We start from the raw sequence: 15805 nt of genomic DNA on the forward strand, positions 1-15805 counted from the left end.
GAAAATATATTTGAAATAATGGCTATCTCTAAACTAGCAAGAAAAAACAGAAATGTCATATTGCTGAAATACCCACTTTTTTAGTCACCCGTGACCAAATACTTTGCTTAGATGTAACAGATGGACCACTCTGAAGTCCATCCTGAACACACTGCTCCACAGTCACCAAAATTGTGGCCACATGGCTACATACTTCTCCATTGCTGCAAGATTCAAGTTCAAGTTTATTGTCAAGTATTCATAAAATGATTTATCAGTATGCAATTTCTTATACTCGAGAACCAGCTCAATGTTAAATAATAAATGCAGTGACGGCTGGTTGAGCCAACGCGATATTTCATCTCATACATGTGATCTAACATGATAGGCTACACATGCATTTAAGCGGGCTCTGATTGTACATTTTAATAGTTCAAATAGTTACTCAGTTCTCAAGTAGTCCTCACTGGCCACGCCACTTTCTAGACTGGAAATTATCCAACTTTAGCCAAACGTATCATAATTGTCGCTACCAGCTACATTTTGGAGTCACACCAACTGGACTTGTTCAATTCACAAAGTGGATTAACTGCGTGAAAGGAGATGATAAATCGGACTGTAACGTTTTCCGAATGGAGCTTTCAATGTAGCAGGTAGGCTAATGTGTTTTCTATTTGCTAGCGGCTAGCTAGCCAGTTATTTAGTTGGTGAATGGTAACTTTTAATCCGTCGAGCTATTATTTATATTGGCTGGGTATCAATATTTAACCACCTGCTTTACTATTCTTTGGATATTGACGTTTTAAAGCAGGTATGCCAGCGTTTGCCTCTTGATTGTGCCGTTGTGTGGGATTGTTACACTGGTCCTGCTGCAACCAGGTTAGCTTTTTGGTGTGTGTGCGAGAGAGAGAGGAGGGGTGGTAATCGAGGACTAGCTTTCAGATAGACTTAAGACAGCAATATCTGCTAAACCAAAACCCAGTTACAGTGTTTTTAGCACCAGCCGCCACTGACATGAACCATTTGTATTGGGTGCTGCTACTCTTAAGTCAAGTGTTGACTTAGAACTAGTTACATACCCTGCCATACAGGTACAGTGCCCACTCAACATTTCTCCAGACTCCCTAGCGACAATCCAGGTTTGGTACTCTTTCGTTAGTGTCTGGCTGGACTCAATTACTCCGTACACCACACACATTTCTCCATTTTTATAAGTTAACACACTTCTTACTTTGCCGGAGTGGAAATAGTTGTATGCGTCCAAGCTTCGGTAGGCTTTGAACGACTCTCTTGAGTATACACATTCACTCTCCACCAGATATTGATAAATATTTACCTGGCTTACATCTAGTATTTTTGACAAATCTTTTGAGAAATACTGGCGTCTCAGGGCACAATCAAATGGGTCAGGTATTTGTATGTAGTTTTGCGGCATATCTGCGCTTTTCTTCGGTTGGTAAACCTAAGAAGTATTGGCTGGACATGTTGTCTCTGTCGTCGTTGTTGTCTCTCCGTTGTTGTATGTTTACCGGAAGTTAAGTTAGGGCCATGGAACGTTCCTCTATTGTTTATGTTGTTACCGTTAAAACCGTCTATAGAGTGGTGAAGTCCCGGCCCTTCCGTTTGCCTCCATGGGACCTATCTTTCAAAAAAATTTGAACGGCAGTCTATGTCGAAAAAGAAATTATTTTCTGGTCCCGGTTGACTTGTGCCTTGAATTACCCATATGATGTTTGTCAATTTTAAAGACAATTTTTCATGTAAAGACATTTGCAGTTTGTTTCGTAACTATTGAATTACAACATTGTGAAAGATCGTAATTCCAACTACTACAAACCCATCAGTCGCGCTAGTGACGTTAGCTGCTAGCTCATTCACAGCCACACTAGATTGTATCAGCATACCAGCAACAGGTCTTAATTGGGCTTTCCTTGCCGAAGAAAATACCATGAGTCAGAGGATTAAACACATCAGGTAAGTTGTATTCGCCCATAGACTGTACATGTACATTACATACTGTTAAGTGACATAGCAGGCAGCAAGATGCAACCGTTAACTAGCATAACAGCTCTTATCGTTTCATTACATTGGTGACGTACATCGCTCGGAGACGAGAGATGTAGTCCACTGAGTGGATTCGCACAAAACCAACATAACTTTTGAAGTCTATCGAACAACAGTACTTTCTTGACGTGAAAAAATATCTTTTAAATTCACACACATCATATGTGAAATTTGTGGCACAATTCAAACTGGACCAAAAAATAATTGTTATCTCTCCATTAACTCCCTTTCATAATTTTTTGAAAGATAGGTCCCATGGACCGGAAGTAGAAGGGGCGGGACTTCACCACTCTATATGGCTCTGACTTAAAGCCTCGGTTGCTAGGTAACTATAAACAAACTCAAAGATCGTAATTTTGATTTCGCTTTGCAAACTGACGGTTTTATGCGTTTACTAAACAAAGATTATGGAAATTAAACACCACTTTTCCATCAAAAAGCTTGTTGTAAAAGGCATAACTTGTTAGATTTAAGAACTAGGTTCGCTAGCTCTGTGTGTTATGAGCAAAGAATCTTTGGTTATGAGTCCCATAGAACAACACGGCCATCTACTGGATTAGAAAGTGTCAGCAGGCTACTTGTGGATCTGGGTGGCTTCTCTGCGCAAAGTTTGTCTCAAAAATATGTGATCCACAAATTAGATGCAAAATTAGATTTCACAAAGGCAATTTTCAGTTTTACAAATGCCATTTCATTTACAAATACCAATTTACAAGTTACAAATATGATTTTTTTATTTGTGGATGTCAAAACACGAATGCAAGTCAAGAAATATTTGTGGATGTCGCCATCTACTGGATTGCGATTTCTGTGTGCCGGTGAATTAAAGTAGGCCTATTTACGTGTGGATTTGTGTGACCTGAGTTACGGTCACACAAGTTGAGTTACAAATATGATTTTTTTTATTTGTAGATATCAAAACACACATGCAAATCAAGAAATATTTGTGGATCCCCCTCTGCGCATATACAAATATTATTGAGACAAATTTATATTGCATCTGTCAAGTTCGCACAGGGCCTCGCACCCCCTTGCAACGGCCCTGCAGCTCCTCCTAAGACAGCGAGGAAAAAGTTAAAATATGCGGAAAAATTGACAGGTTTGTTTCGGTCCCGGTGATTATTTGTGAAATTGTGCAAACGACAGCCTTTTCAAGGCATTTCAAGGAAGGAGCCTTAGCATGCAAGCTCCCAAATTGACCCAGAAGCCAGGCATCAATAAATTGTTGGGACTGGGGAGGGTCATGCGTTTTTTCTCAATCACTTTGGAGGGTCATATAAAAAATTCTTGCTGGCGAGGGAGGGTCACGTCTTTTTTGACTAAAGCTCCCAAAACTCCTCCGGTAGCCCCTTAAATAAATAACGAACAGTCCCTAATTGATTAATAGCCTGTAGGCCTACACCAGCAATTGTTGAACATTGACCTGTACAGGACATTGACAGTAGCCCAGCCTAACAAGCAAATGTTGCAAAAGACAAAAGACACTTGTTATTGAACTAATAACAGACGTGTGTCGAAAATTGACTTTATTTTCCATATGGAGAAATAATGTCTAACCAAGGTCAATCTTGGCAAAAAAAAAGCCCTCAAACCTGAAAACACATGAGGCAAAAGTGCCAAACATCACAAAACTAACTAAACTAACATGCACATATTTTTGTATTGCAATCATTGCAGCCTACAGTTGTAATAGCGTGTTACAACTAACCCCGCGTCACGTTTCTTTTAAGATAAGATAGCTCCTATGTGTTGACTACATGTTTCAAAACGGTGTTCATTTTTAGCCTACAAGACGATTATTAGTCAGTGAGCTGCACCCACAACTCAGTAATCGAAAGACAAGTAGGCCTAGTTTAATTACTTTGATGCCTTCAAAAGACGTTTTGCTGTAGATCTACGTGAAAACACGTCCATACGGACTGAAAATTTGTGGAACACCGTCTCAGTAGGCTAATGTGGTTAACTGACCAATATGTCCCGATCAACCATCTGCAATAGGAAAAAAGTCCATGTTACATTTAACCCCGCGTTACTTTGTGCCCCGCGCTCCCCTGCAGCTTTCTGAAGCTGTAGGCCTAACAGGCTACCACCTTGACGTGAAAAAGCTTAATATAGCTTATGTCCCAAAATGGCAACAAGTCGTTTTACTCCCCGTATGCGCTCATTAAAGAACGTTTAACGTGTCACAAAAACAGCTATCAATTAATCACCAAACGTCTTATAAACAAGTCTTGCCAGGAGCAACACCTTGCAAAAAATGATAACAATAGGCCTAGGCCTTTATATGGCTCTACTCCTGCCTATATTCGAACTCAGAACTGCCTGAAAGTTGTAGCCTGGCGGGCCATCCTATATCATTGAAATGTATAGTCTGGCATCGAACCATTCACCTCGCTTAATCCAAGGGGCGGGCAGAGAATTGTCTTTCAAACTGCCTAGGCATGCAATAGGCCAGCGCCACGACCATATCCTCGTATCCGGGTCGGCAAACGGCAAATACATCCTTCTTCGAAAGGAATGACTTAAGTGTATTGTGTTGCTCAACTTTCAAAGAAAAGTACAAGTCCAACTTCTCCAAAGTTGACGCCAACGCCGATTCAAACAACCGCTCTTCGTTCGCCATAGTCACCTTCCTTGTTGTTCACCGTCGCAGGACTGTCGTTATCCTGTTAAGCCCGCTTTTAAGACTCTCTAACAAAATAGAGCTGTGATTGAATAACATCCACGGTGTTAGCCAATAGAAATCCCTATGGTTTGATACTAGACGTACAGGCTGAGCAAATTAATTTGCCGCCGCTAGGGTGCGTCTAGATTTCTAGGCTATGAAAGTTGCAGACCTGTTCTGGACATACGTGCATTAACCCACTCGACCGTCAGACAACGCTATCTGCTTCAAGTAGGCCTATTGGGTAGGACTGTAGTAGCCTACACTGGTTGCTGTGGCATAGTCTTGAGTGACCGAATTCGTTTTCCTTTGTCATATGAATGCTGTCATTTTGTTAACATTACTGTTAAGGAGATGCTGTAGGCAAAGGCTATATTTCAACCTCGTTAGTGTAGTAAAAAAATCAGAACTATTCACGAGGTTTCTGGGCAGCATATTTATGTTCTGTTAGCAAGCAAACTTCTCATGACTGCCGACAAAGTAGCCTACTGCCAGCTGACGAAGCTCTCATTTTAAAACATTACTGAGATAGGCAGGCACTGTACAATCAAGAAATCTTGCCACTGAATCCAAAACTATGTTTAACATTATGTACAAAGATTATAGGCTACAGTGGACTAGCATGTTGCAGGGGCTGCTAAAAACACAGAGAAACAAACTGAAAACTCGGCCAATCACAGCCCTTGCTGATCCGGTTCAACCGCAGAACGCCACAGCGGACTATGCTGCCCCCAAGCGGCTGCAGTTGTACACTGTAAAAAAAACCTGTCGTTTTTACAGGAAAACGCTGGCAGCTGTGGTTACCAGAGTATTCCTGTAAAAAATACAGCAGCACAGTAAATAACTTTACTGACAAAATATGTAAATTGATTTACAATGAATGAATGAACGGATGAATCCCATTAAAAACTGTTAAGTCTACAATGTTTTTTTGTTAATTTCGCATAACTCTGATGTATATAAATAGACCATTCCCTGTATTTTTCACATGTGATAATTGCTTATTGTGCATCAATAAATGATAAAATTTACAGACAAATATCAAACAAAGAAATAGTTGAAAATGGTAGTGCAACAGTAAAACTTTGCATTTTAAATGGAGTTGTTCTGTATATTATACATAAAATCTATTCATAATATGCTATATTTTTATGTTTTAATAATCAAGTTATAATGTAAGATTTACTTGCAAAATGAATTATAAGCCTACACCAAAACATGTAAATACACAGCTTGAGAAAAGATAAGAGGAAAATGTCACTTTTGGGAATTTTATTTAACAGCCATCGTCAATAGTTGTAAACAATTGGATGCATTTTTTTAACATATACAACATGCAAAGAAGCTACATGTAATGGTTCTTTTAGCTCGACTGAATCAATTAACAAAGTTTAAGTGCCAGGCGCACAACAACAGCCCACACTCTCCCTGTCTGGAATGTTCCACAGTATGCCATAAAACAATTGGATGCATTTTCTTTTCAACGTATACAAACAACATGCAAAGAACCTACATGTAATGGTTCTTTTAACTATGACTGAATCCAAGTTGAAATGATCCAGAAGACAAGCCTCTCTAAATCTGGACATTAACCTCTTTAAATCAGAACATATTTCTGTCACACAAAGTTTAAGTGCCAACACCACACTCTCCCTGTCTGGAATGTTCCACAGTATGGCATAAAACTTATCTCCATGGAGACAATCAGGTGATGCCAACAGGCCAAATTACAGATCAGATCTGTGGAGAGGTGAGCCCCCTCACAGTTTGCTAAGGTATTTTTTGCAATAAAAACATCTCTAATTGAATAAATGAAAAGTAAATATGTTTTATACCATACTAACATTCCTGCAAAGTATAACCTCTTCATGAAACAGAGAGTTCCTGTATCAGGGTGAGGACGCGAGGGTTCACGTTGTGATGATGCTTGGAGTTTTTGTTCTCTACTTTGGTTCCTTTTTCTGGGTTTATCAAGAAAAAACACCTGTAGAATAAAAGCATATTAAGCATTTTAATTGATCAGTTAAAAAAAAAAAAAAAAAAGTCTGAATCCGGGTCCGAGCCCGGCAAAGACTCAAGAGCCAGACCAAGACCGAGACTCAGGCCACACCAAGAGGCAAGGCCGAGAGTCAGCTTGAGTCCAGCTCTTAGTCTGGGTCTCACTGTCCGTCTTGAGTCCCGGCCTTAGTAAAAGGAACACTCCACCGTTTTATGAAATTAGGAAGCACTGTAGCGAGTGAGAAAAGTACTTATGTGTAGCATGATATCTCTGCGCCCAAGTAGCAGTGCTTCACCTGTGCTTTGCCCCAATATAGTCCCGAGTCAATACCTGCCTAGGAGATCGCCTCGTCTTAATCTGCATTGCCATTTGAACTCGTGAAGACGAAGGACACAAGATGTAATTAGGGATTTTTTTTTTTGTTGGCTCACTTTTATTCACAATGTACTATCTGGCTACAAAGGATTCCATTCACTATGCTAAACTAACCTAACCGCGCTACCGGACTACGACAAAGCATGCACGTAGACAAAAATGTTTTTGCCCTCACTTATCTAACTCTAGTGGGGACAGTGAATAAACCAATTGTATAAAACTGTGCCATGTTCCTTTGGAAGTGACCCGGGCATGTCATTTCGCTGCTACAAAACATTATTTTTATACCTCTTCTACAGTTCCAAACAACATTACACTTACGTGGTAGTGAGTAGAGGGTCCCTAAAGCCAAACCGAAGTATCGCGAGGTCTTTATGTGGTCGGATAGAGAGTCCAAAATGAATTTCATCAAGCCAGTACCTTTCTGGAAATGTTGCTCAACGTATGTACTCCCAATCATCCATAAATTGATCTAAAGTGCATTTTACTCCGGATAATTCCTTTAAAGGGATATTCCACCATTTGGGGAATTACACTCATTTTCCACTTCCCCTTGAGTTAAACAATTGATTTTTACCTTTCTCCAGTTCATCCAGCCGTTCTCTGAGTCTGGCGATATCACTTTTAGCTCCAGCCTAGCATAGATCATTGAATCGGATTCTTCTAAACCGCTAAAGTTTATTAGTTTAGAAACCATACCTTGCTCCATCTTGGGAAAACAAGTCACGTGACAATTCAGCTCACGTTGCACGACGCTGGACTGGAGCAACGCAAGCTGAACTGTCACGTGACTGTTTTCCCAAGATGTCGCCCGCTTGTATACGTGAAAGTTTAGAAACATAACCGATCTTTTTAATAAACTGTCTGTACACTTCCAAAGTTCTCAATGCTTCGGTTTACATATAGGGCCCCCCATTATGCTATCATTGAAGTGTAAAGGGTATTAAAGATAGAGTTTACCTTTATTCCTCTGACGCCTTGGATGTTGTCAGCCTGGAGATCAGCAACCGCCGCGTCATATGTCTCTGGGGTGCGTGGAGGACCACAGGCATTCGGATCCGCCTCAAACTCACTTCTTGAGATTTCACAGTACCTGCAAAAATATTGAGAGCGGCTGAAGTTCTCTGTAAACCCACCTATGCAATGAGAACCCAAGTTATCCCCAGCAATGCAGTAAAGACCCCCTTTTACTGTTTCTCCATCTACATTTATTCCGTCTGTCTCCAAGGATTTCAGATCTGCCAACAACTCTGAGAAAACTTTGGCTATTCCAAAACGCTTAAGGTCATTCTCAACACACAGCAAGACTAAAACATATTATCAGTATTTAAACGCAAATGAATGGGTAAATTTGCTAATGAAAGATAGACTGCAAGAACTTTGTGTGTCTTTTTCGCAGAACCCAGGGGATTCACAATTTCAAATGAATCTTGGTACAAAATCAGTTTGAGGCTTTCAGGGTTTTCATTAAAGAACTGGTGACATTTGAAATGTTGTCCATCATATAAATCTGTAAAAACCTCTGCATCAGGATCTCCAAACTGTTGTGACTGTGCATTCCTCCCTAAATGTGACTGTAAAAAGCTCTTTAGAGTTTCTGCCACTGGTATGTAGTAAGCACATTTTTGTGTCATGTTTTCATCCATTTCCATTGCCACTTTTTGGGGTTCTGTGTAATTAAACATCTTTGCGAATGTCTGATTTCTGGAGTATGTTGTTCTTAAGTGTCCCTGATGACAGGCAAAGAACAAATCTGCCTCTTTAATGCAGTCACAGATTTTAATAAAGAACATACTTTAGTTATTGTGTAGGCTTAACCTAACTCGTGCACATGTTGCATTTCCTCAACAATAGTCTGTATAGTAGAGGCAGGAATAAGAAGCTGTCCTTGCAGTTTAAGGTAAAAGAGACACATGTTTCTGAGATAAGACTGACTATTATTCTCTGGAATATCACTGGCCGCACTAGATGTTGGCATGGCTTCATGTGTGTTTTCTAAATCATCTGTACTGGCAATGACATCTGGGGGCTGAGGGCGAGTTTCTCTGTACATGTCATCAATACTATCTGGGGAGCATGCTTTATGCTTCCTACACATGTGAGAAGTAAATGATGACTTTTTTGTAAACACATGCTTACAACCACTTACTGGACACGACACAGACCTGCCCTCTCCGATATGATAATTTAAGTGAGACACTAGCTCTTTCACAGTGTGAAAATGGCGGACACATAATGAAACTGCACATTTAAAATCCGCAACAACGGCTATAGGAGCAGTTTGCGATGCAGGTGCATTGTGCACATGATGAAAATGGCCCTTGAAAGCTGAGTAAGTCGTAAATGTTTGACTACAGTTCCCAGACAGCAAAATATATTTGGGCCAGATATTCATTAGCATTTGGCGCAGATCCTCTAAACGGACCTGCCCCGGGGTCATTTCTTCCAACTGGCCAATACCGGAACAGGCTGGAATTACGGATCAGACAGACAGATCTGGCCCAGTACAGTTAATATTGCCATGGCATTTGGTGCGGATCTGGCCCAGACTCATATTCTACATCTGGGGCTCATCTGGCCCTGGTCTGTGATTCATATTTAAGATATCAGACAATTAAGACCCACACAATTTGTAATTTTCTAAAATAGTTTTTTATTTCAAAAAGGCAAAAGAGAACACTGTGTCCGCTAGCCTAAGCTTAGGCCTAGAACATAACACAAACCAATATGTGAAATATACGGCTTATGTTGATAAACAAACTCCGCTAAACGCACTGAAAGAAAATGTCATGTTAACATATGGCCGTTGCATCTAACCGGCTGATGTCCTGATGATGATGACGACGGCGCTCAGCTGTGTCGGAGGAAGATTACTGGCAGTCTGGGGAGCACTGAAAGCACAGAACAGTTGGGCGATCCTGCAGATCAGCGGGTCGGTGGACTTTGACAGCGACAGTTGTTTCGTGAGAGTTCTTCGACGTTAGCTAGGCTACTCAATCCTGACTGCAGGGCAGGCTGCTATCATGGCAGCTCGCAGGTCAGCAGCAGTTCCTTGGTCGTAGCAGCGGCAGATCTCTCGCAGAGGCTAGTAGCTGTCCTGAGAAATATTTTCGAGCAGACGGTGAATAGCAGCGCCGTTCACGGATGGATGTCAGAGGACCAGGGCAAAAACTAGCCCAATGGCCTAACGTTAAAGTTAGGCATCAACCTGCGATTCTTCCTCACTGCTCCTGTGAGACGTACAAAAAGCACACAAAGCAAAGAAGCAAAGAGGGCAATTCCATGCAAAGGTCATCCTTACCATGGAAAAAAAAGTTGTGCAAACGCAAATAGAACTGTTGTTAAAATCCTCATTTAGGTCTATATTTTATTGTTTGTAACTGATCTGATTGAATTTGATGGAGAATGACACTCTTTTTACATCATAAATATGGTGTGCAACCATACAGAAACAACATTTTTCACATGGTAATATTATACATATTTAAAATGTGGATAAATGGACCCAAGGTTCAAACAAATTGTGTCATTCGACAAATTCCAGATTGACAAGGGAATGGTAGAGCAATGTCTATGCTCAGCTTGCCTTTAAGAGCACAACTCCTTACATTTGTAAGGCTTTTGTTTTTAAGTCAGCAAGTTCCATGGCCATGTCACATCCATAACATTTTATAGGAAAAGTTTATGCTACACATACAGTGTTGATGCGACAATGTCCATAGTGTCTGAGCAAAGCTGATTTATATCAATGTAAAGTGTTATGACCAAATTGTGCCCCTTTCTTACTTTTAAAACCTTTAATGGTGCATTATGGATGTTACATAATGTGAATTTACAAGACTGGGGACTTTATTATACCTCAAAGCCGATAAAACGTCTGTTCTGGTGGCATGTCAGTTTCAACGCATTTCAACTTAGTGTTTACAATTGACATTTCAAAGATTATTAGGATGATCAAAACCTCAGGGAGGCCTTGCCTAACCATTAGCAAAACAAACATAATGTTAAAATACCTCCAGTGATTAGCATAGCCATAGCCTATTTTCAAGTGGCCTAATAACGAAAATCTGAGCGATTATCTTCCTGTAACTGTCATACTGTTGTTGTACAGTAACTGGATTATCGTGTTAGCTGGTGAAGATGGCTGACTTTGCAGCTGGAATTAACATAGCAACCTTCTTCTGTTGCAGATCTGTTCAGCCTGCCGTTCACGTCTGCTTAACACAGTTCAATTTTAAATGTGACACGATATGACAGCATAAGTGTCAGGTCCTCTGTAGCTAATACCCACAGAGTAACATGAGTAAGGGCAGCAATAAACTAGATGTACCACATAGCGGTACAAATTATGACCGCCTCTCAGTCCTGCATATTCTCTTCGCAAAAATAAATCACGCTTGTCAATTTGTCTCCATCTCCTACTCCTGCAACTCATGTGCATGTAAATGAGTGTGTGCTGTGAGTTTGCCTTTGTTTATAAGAGTGAGTGTGTGTCTGTGTGTGTGCATGTGCGTGCCTGTGTGTGCGTGTGTGTTTGCATGCGCACATGCGTATGTGTGCCTGTGTGTGTGTGTGTGTGTGTGTGTGTGTCTGTGTGCTTGCCTGTCTGTATGTGTTTATGTGTGTGCTTGCCTGCCTGTATGTGTGCGAGTGTGTGTGTGTGTGTGCGCATGTGCGTGTGTGTGCACGTGCGCGTACTTTATGTGTGCAAATCACAAATGAGTGGGTATGGGTTAGGTTGATGCGGGCTCTTGAGACTAACATACCATAAATATTTTGTTATCTTGGGTGCAACAGTTGAGGTAGGGATAGTTATTTAGGGGAGTGGCCACCAAGTTTCATGTTCCCTGGTGTCTCAGTAACCCGGGAATCACTGACCAAAATTGATGACGGTAAAAGAAAAAAATAAATGTCTTTTTTATATTTTAAATGACTTGTTGTCCTGATTCGTCCTGTGGATCTTAGTGGGCACTGAGGAAGCAATAATTTCATCGCTAGTTTTTCATGATTACTATTTCAATTGTTTCATATCAAAATTCACTACATAAGTATGTGTTTTATGTAGTTTGTCGAGGACTGGTTCAGACATGTCACATCCATAACGTGAAACCGTCACATCCATAATGCCAGTTTTTCCTACATAATGCATTACGAAAATGACGCATAGTTTCAAAAACACACTTTTTGTGTCATTCAAGTCTCCTTCATGCTAAATGAGTTTGTAGAAAACCTGTAATCTCTCACAAAAGTGTGTCCATTTCATGTCACATCCATAACGCTGATAAAATGTCTTGTATTCTTAGGATGAAATTGATTATATGAAATTTGAGGATTTCTCAGTATTCAGAGGACAGAGGTTACATTAAAAGTTATGCAAATGAATTCACTGATACTAATTTTGCCCCCACTCTAAGGCATTTTGTTTACCAATATGAGTCCAATTGTCACATCCATAACTCTGGAACTGCCCAAGAGTAAATATTAGATTAAACATCCAAAGATTATTTATTTTATATCAGTATAGTATGCCAACAACGCATTGCATCCAAAACCGGATAAACTGGAGGACAGCGACAATTCTTGTGGACCTTCGATAAAAAGCCTAGTGTTTACAGCCAAGTTTTTCCTTAAAAAACGCTGGCCGTCTATGCAATACCTGCAGTGCAACTAGCAGCAAGGCTAGCTACAGACAAAGTGGATAACGTTAGCGCCGCTAATGGCTACGAATTTGCAGCTAACACACGATGGACACGATATTAAGCAATTTTGGTGAATAATAAGCAAAGCTCACCAATTTAGCCTTAAAGCTCATGTTCACATAGTTGTGGATGCATGTTTAAAAGAACCTAGACTACAAGCTAACCGTAGCTTCTACTCAGCTTGTCTGGCACGTTTCAGGACCGCTGTCTCGCTATCCGGCAAAAGATTCTTTGGGCGCCGCCATTGGCCGAATACCGGCGCCCATTGACTTATATTTAACACATGTAAACAAAACCTCAATTATGTGCTCAAACTAACGCCGCTGACTTATGACAACAACCATTCCACTTTGATACGAAACTACATTTTTGTACAACATTTATCCAGCAAAAATTACAGAATTTGGATCAAGTAATGTGGAGAAATATCGATATTAAGAAAACTGCGTGACGCCGAGTTAATGGCATTTCCCCTTGTCCATGAGTCACGTATAACAGGTCACGTCGGTGGCCGTTATCCCTCACATGTCAGAGTAATGACATTCAAAAACGTACCTTTTATATTACATTACAATTTATAAAGGAACGAAATGTCAAAAGAATTAAGCAATATGTTAGCTGGATGACACGAATAGTAAGGAAAAACAAGATTACCGTAATGTCCAGTGAAATTACATATGTTGTGGCGCTATTGCGCGGCACGGCCAGCAGATGACATTGCACTACAGCAACCAGGAACCAGCAATAAACCTAGACACTCGAGATTTTAGGGCCGTTGTCAGCCACAACGCACCATCTGAAAATCTGAATTGTGAAGTAGACCTACTCCATAGTCACGTGTGCCTGTTCATTCATTCCATGTCAATAGAACAAACCAAATTAGAGTAATGCAATACTACATACAATACATATGTATATGCATCGATATACTGTATGTGTGTGTGTGTATATACACACACACATACAGTATATCGATGCATATACATATGTATTGCATCGATATACTGTATGTGTGTATGTATGTCATTACTCACACACACACACACACACACATATATATATATATATATATATATCACACACACACACACACATATATATATATATATATATATATATATATATATATATCACACACACACACACACATATATATATATATATATATATATATATATATATATATATATATATATGGTGGAATGTAACGAAGTACAAATGCTTCGTTACTGTACTTAAGTAAATATTCCACGATTTGTACTTTACTTAAGTAGAATTTATAGTGCATACTTTTGACTTTTACTTCGTTACATTTTACAGCAATTATCTGTACTTTTACTCCGCTACATTTTTACAACACCATCGTTCCTTTTTACGATACATTTTATGATCAGATTTTTTCTCTCTCTGACAAACACTTTTGTTTTACCAGGGGGCGGGGTTGCTACCACAGATTCTGGAGCGCTATACGTGCCCAGCTTCTAAATCTTTGAAACATAAGCTTCTAGTCTAGACCAGGCAAAGCGTGAGCTTGTAGCCATCTGCATTCGGTAGGCTATATTCACCAGACCCATGGCTACACTGGACATGCAACTGTGCCTTTCTCTGTCTGTTATCTGCAGCGTTAGGGCCTCCTCTCCGATGAGATTGCTATGCCCATGGTTCTGTCACACGTCTGATCATTTGCGGCACAAATGAATGGTGGACTATTATAGAACCGCTGGCCGGAAAAAACGTAGCATTTTCCAGATTAGAAAATATTTCTTAATTGTGTGTGATCAAATAAAGATGCATAGTCTACAATTGGGGGGTCTGCGCAAGTGAAACTGAACCTAATCATAAAGACATCTTTCTCAGCAACTTTTCTGTTTTTCTGTTCAATCAGCAGAATTGGCATTACGATCCACCCGACGTTTCCCTGGTCTACCCCGTTAAACTTCAGGCTCTTGTGTTTTGCTGAATGATATACTCAGCAGATCACCCTAGTAGATAACCAGAATTACAGTCTCTAGAATTGTAGGTCAGAATGTAAACTGGGCCACAGATGGTAAGCACAATTGCATTAGCTTAAAACTATCTAGTCGAATATAGCCTAACCTAAAACTAGCTTAATTAAAATGCCACAGCCCATACTATTTCTTTTTTAGAATATAGATATTAAAATAATAAATCATTATGCAAATACCTTTACTTTTAATACTTAAAGTACATTTAAAAGCAGGTACTTTTTACTTTTACTTAAGTAGGGTTGTCATTGTGGTACTACTTTTACTAAAGTAAATATTTCTCTGTGTATTTGTACTTTTACTTAAGTACTGAGATTCAGTACTTCCTCCACCACTGTACTGTGTATATATATATATATATATATATATATATAGAGAGAGAGAGAGAGAGAGAGAGAGAACAGGTTGTCGGTCTGAACTGAAGTTAGTGCTGCATGTAAACACACACTTGTCACGCTACATTTATATGTGTGTGTATGTAATGTGTGTGTGTGTGTGCACATACATATACATATATACAGAGAGAGAGCAATACAGAACAGGTTGTCGGTCTGAACTGAAGTTAGTCCTGCATGTAAACACACACTTGTCACGCTACATTTATATAAATGCACAAATAGGCTGACACCAGACATAATTTCACTGCATTTCTTACTTCCAGTAACTATATGCATGTGACAATAAACTTCCTTGTATCCTTGTATCCTTGTAACAGCTGTGCTGCTACAACCTTGTTACTCTTTGATACAGTGGAATAAACCTATTAAGTGTACCAGTTAATTACTTACATGTACATATGACATGTATGTTGTGTCTTCGATGTCTTGGAACAGGTCTACTAATTCACTACATCAACTGTGTTGGTACACACTTATTGCTCTTTGATACAGTGGCATAAGTACTAAGTACTTGGTGGTATGGTGGTATGATGGTATGGTATGATGTGAATGATTACATAAAATTTGAGCATTTGCTATTTTTGGCTGAAGAATGTACATGAGAAGAAATGCACAAAAAA

At 39.8% G+C, this 15805-nt stretch overlaps 2 long non-coding RNA genes across 2 annotated transcripts; both read right to left on the bottom strand.

Moving 5' to 3' along the window:
• Positions 1-6071: 6071 nt before the first annotated feature.
• On the bottom strand, positions 6072-13654 carry LOC125289639. Its single transcript, XR_007192661.1, has 3 exons — positions 13436-13654; positions 8043-8175; positions 6072-6692 (listed from the first exon to the last, which is right to left on the bottom strand). It is a non-coding gene; the product is annotated as an uncharacterized LOC125289639 (long non-coding RNA).
• LOC125289640 lies at positions 9716-13052 on the bottom strand. Its single transcript, XR_007192662.1, has 2 exons — positions 12874-13052; positions 9716-10312 (listed from the first exon to the last, which is right to left on the bottom strand). It is a non-coding gene; the product is annotated as an uncharacterized LOC125289640 (long non-coding RNA).
• Positions 13655-15805: the final 2151 nt, after the last annotated feature.

This window comes from Alosa alosa, chromosome 24 (genome assembly GCF_017589495.1).
Source record: "Alosa alosa isolate M-15738 ecotype Scorff River chromosome 24, AALO_Geno_1.1, whole genome shotgun sequence".
In the NCBI taxonomy this organism is placed as follows: Eukaryota; Metazoa; Chordata; class Actinopteri; order Clupeiformes; family Clupeidae; genus Alosa; species Alosa alosa.